Raw genomic sequence first — 4211 nt, 5'->3', positions numbered from 1 at the left:
GAGATCTTGAAGACAACAGATTTTGGATAAATATTTCTGAAATTTCAGGATAGATAAATATCTACATTCCAAAGGCCCTTCCAGTGTTTGCAAACAGCAAGGCTTCGTGGAGCTGCGTGATGTTGTTAGAAGTATCCTGAGGAATCTGAGCGACGAAGGGACAGGGACTTTAATGTGCATTATCTCCCGGCAGCTTCTTCCCCGCGTGGGCAGCTGTGCTCCTGGCGGCCTCAGCGGGGCTGGGGGCAGGAGGCGGGGCAGCACACCTGGGGCCAGTGAGTCGCAGAGACAAGGTGACCTGATCGTGGTCGAGGCGGAGTGGGATTCTGATCTGGCCTAGTGGACGCCTGGACTCCGGCTGTATGCATCTGTCTTTCCAGGTAAGAGTTTGAGAGCAAAACGCCATGTTCCTGCGGGACACACACGCAGACAGACACGGTTGTGACCTCGGGAGGAAACCCACCCCCAGAGCCAGCTGTCACAGACGGCCTCAGGGCCCTCGGGGGACTTGACATCCGGAAGGCTTTCCAGTCAGCTCCTGGTAGGGAGGACAGACCTCCTTCCTCATTTATGTTCAGTTGTTGCCAAGCTCAGCTCGTAGCATCCACTGGGGGCATTCAGGGAGGCGAGGAACACAGACCCCTGCTCGTTGTAGAAGCTGTCACGTCAGTAGAGGGAGGTTCACGTACAGGTGGGGATGGTACAACGTCCCCAGGGAGGGGAGAGATTCGGGTGAAAGAGACCGCAGGGCCAAGGAACCCTTAGTGAATAGCTTGCCCTCTGAAGCAGGAAGAGGAAAGCTCTCAGCTCACCCACCAAGCTGCTGGAGGAAAGCAGTCTCCCATCCCAGGAGCAGCAAAGAGCCTGAGTCCACAGAGTCGTGGTTTCCTGCCGGTTTCTAGTCTCCCTCTGAAATGTGCACTTCTTATTCTCATTTCATCGCAAAATATACCTTTTTATTTCAAAGGCTATCAGAAGCTTTACATTTTCTCTCTGCACAGTTTCTCTAGAGGGAAATGTTTATTTCTTCCCTCTAGGTTTACTCCAGATGACTAAAGCCTCAGCCTGTCCTCACCTGGTCACCCATGAGGTCACCTGCCAGGTATGTCCCCTCTGCCGCTGAGCCCTCTCGCCGTGTCTCGTAGGTCAGAGCCGTGCCCATGGCTGACCCTTCATAGCCACTTAGCCAACTAAAAACTGGCATAAATATTTGTGGTTGGCAAAATGATAAATTCTTGCCGTGACTATCTAAGAAACAAACTACAAAATTATCAAATCCCCAAATAAAAAAACAACCTTAAAAACCATCAGTCCCAGTGTTTTTCAAACATCCTAGCCATGCTATCCCTTCTCCAAACTCAATTTAGTGAGAAAGCCCGGAGTGAAGACACATATCACCCTTGGGCTGCACTACCGGAAGAGGGGAGTGGGTCTGGATGCCCCCCAACCCGAACACCCCAGCTCCGCCGTGGCCCCAGGGAGGCCCCAGGATTTGGAAAAGCAAGGTTTGCAACTACCGGTCAGTTTAACGTTCAAGCCGGTGTCAGAACGTCTCTGTAACTGCAGCCTTGCCAAGTGACTGCGTGTCTATACAAAATCACCACCACAAGGAGGGGTTTGCTTCCTTGGATACGTCCTTGTGCTCACAAAACACAGTCGGGCAGGAAGGAAAGAGGAGGCTTCCACCTCCAACTGTGGGCAGCGTTCTGCAAGATGGCCGGACGTGGAGCGGTTCAGCTCTAGGTTACAGAGTGGGACAGCCCGGGACTTAGTAGCCACGGAACCTCAGCGCGTTACTTAAGCTTCAGTGTTTGTACAGAACTTTGCGGGGCTTAGTTAATAAGTGGTGGCCCTTGTTGGGCAGCCAGTCGATGTGTGCTACGATGATGGTGCTGGTGATGCTGGCGGTGAGGATGAGGAGGCCGCAAACGCGGGACCGCTCGGAGGGGCCCCGGGACAGCGTCCCCGACGCCAGCTGCCGAAGACCCGCAGAGAGCTGTGCCCAAGAGCAGAGCCTGGAGAAGCCAAGCGCTAGCTGGCTGTGGTTTCAGACTTTGTAACTCCCTCGTATGAGATCATGATTTTAAATCAAACGTTGAAAATGAAGGCACATAAAAGTCTATTTTTAAAACTGAGGACCCTAGTCTTCACTTTGAGGTTTTGATTTTTTAGCTCTATTGGTGTAGAGGTGATTGAGAATGCTTCTAAATAATAATGGGCCAAGCCAAAAAAAAAAAAAAAATGTGAACGGAGAATACATTTTGGTAGAAAAAGACCAAAGACAGGTTTCTCTTGAAGAAAAAGCCCCTGGCCCCTGGCCCTAGACACACAGCTCTCAGTCCTCAAATCTCAGAAAACCACCTTTCTCTTACTGAAGCCTTAGAACAAGTCCAAAATTCGAAATAACTGAGATTTATTGGTTCACATTCAAAAAAATAGTTCAATTGTCTATTTGTATCTATAATCCTTTTCTATAGCGGTAAGTGACCAGCATGAAAGGGATCAGAGTTTGAATTTTTCTTCTTTATGGAGTGATGCGGTGAGGGTTTCGCCATCGTGTAGATGTCGATCCACTGACATAAGCTTCCCTTTTCAACCCCTCCAGCTCCCCCAGACTCAGCCGGCTCTGGTCTCAGCGTCCTGGGTTTACGAGGCCCACAGGTGCTGCAAGGAGTGACCTGGTGCTCTACTGACAGGTGTGTTATGACCATCGGACCCTTTGGACAGATTGAACAATGTCTCTAAGAAACCCCCAAACTGTTCACTGTTCATTTTTACAGGAGAAGACATCTCACACTTGCAGAGGTAAAGGGGTGACGAGCTCATAAAAGCAGGAATAGCAAAATTTTCCTGTTACAAAGGGTTTTAATAGGAGGGAAAGGTTCAGAGGTGAGAGCCCTTCAAAGAGAAAATGACCAAACCCCACAGACGTCAAGGCTGGAGAAGTAAATGGGGTCCCTTGCGGATTGATGCTCCCCCCGGATGCTCCGAGACGGACGTCAGGCTCTGAGGTCACGGGGAAGTTCTGGCTTCGCGTGAAGCAGGTGTGTTATCCTGGAGTCGGACAGGGTCACAGGGAGAGGAGAGCCAGTGTGGACAGAGGGAGCGTGTGCCCCCTTGGTCTGTCCACACCTGCTTCTCACGCACCTCACACGACCCCAGGCTGCTCATCTGGACTTCCGCGCAGGGTCCACACTTCCACATTGCTCTGCCTTCTCTGTGTGCATGGGATAAACTCTCACACATCGTAGCACCCGCAGGCTGGGCTGCAATGCTGGCCTTGGGATGTGGGTTCCTGAAACGCACAGAGAAGGGGAGAGACCCTTGCCCGGCATTGTCACATCTTCCGTAGGAGGCATCGTTGTCACGCACATCCCCAAGGCTCACATCGCTCAAGCAACGTTTGAAACGTAACAGATAAGTGTTTCAAGATGGCCCCAGAGTCCTTTTTTTCCACTGATTTTTCTCAAGTTGCGTGGGTTCAGAGCCCAGCAGTCCCTGGGCAGTCACAGAACATGCGTGTCATGAAGAGCCCTCAAAAGCCAAAATTGTTCTGACTGGTTCCCCATTGTTTTGTGGCTGTCAGAAAATAACCTGTATTTATTTTGAAATAATGTTCCTGCCTTTTCGTTCTATACAAATGTAATTTCTATTTACTGTAGAAAATTAAGAAAATACAGGAGAGTATACAGAAGAAAAATCTAGATGACTTATGCTTCTGCCACCCAGAGAGAGCTCCTGTTAACATCTTGATGTATTTTCTTTCAGGCTTTACGTGCATATATTTATACACTGGAGAGAATTCTGTATATACACTTTGAGACTCTGTTTTTCACTATTACATTGTGAGCAATGTAGTCCAATCCGTGGTTACCCCATAATAAAGCGGCCCATTCCTCTGCTGAACTTGTAAGTTCCTAATTTTTTAATACGACAAGGAATGCTGTGGCAAAGTCCTGTGCGCCCCTGCCTGACTCGATGGTTATTTTCTTGAAATCCTAAAAGTGTTATGGGGTCAAAGGTCACAAATACGAGGTTCTCGCACAAAAGTTTGGACTCATGGCAACGTCTCACACAAATTGCTAAAGCGAACACTTCAGCTACTTTGCACAATTTTGTAGTTTATTGGAGGTAAAACGTTATAGAAAAAAAGCTGCTTCCTTCTGTGCTATTTTTCCTTGTTTTTAATTTAAGCTCGGGCATCTCTGGGA

The 4211-nt window shown here is 49.1% G+C and overlaps 1 long non-coding RNA gene across 1 annotated transcript; it reads left to right on the top strand.

Annotated features, from left to right (window-relative positions):
- The first annotated feature begins 265 nt into the window (after positions 1 to 265).
- Positions 266 to 3669, top strand: LOC116763610. Its single transcript, XR_004352567.1, has 3 exons — positions 266 to 380; positions 1038 to 1102; positions 2606 to 3669. It is a non-coding gene; the product is annotated as an uncharacterized LOC116763610 (long non-coding RNA).
- Positions 3670 to 4211: the final 542 nt, after the last annotated feature.

This window comes from Phocoena sinus, chromosome 12 (genome assembly GCF_008692025.1).
Source record: "Phocoena sinus isolate mPhoSin1 chromosome 12, mPhoSin1.pri, whole genome shotgun sequence".
Lineage (NCBI taxonomy): Eukaryota > Metazoa > Chordata > Mammalia > Artiodactyla > Phocoenidae > Phocoena > Phocoena sinus.
The sequence above is the reverse complement of the archived record's forward strand: the minus strand, read 5'-3'. Positions and strand labels throughout refer to the sequence as shown.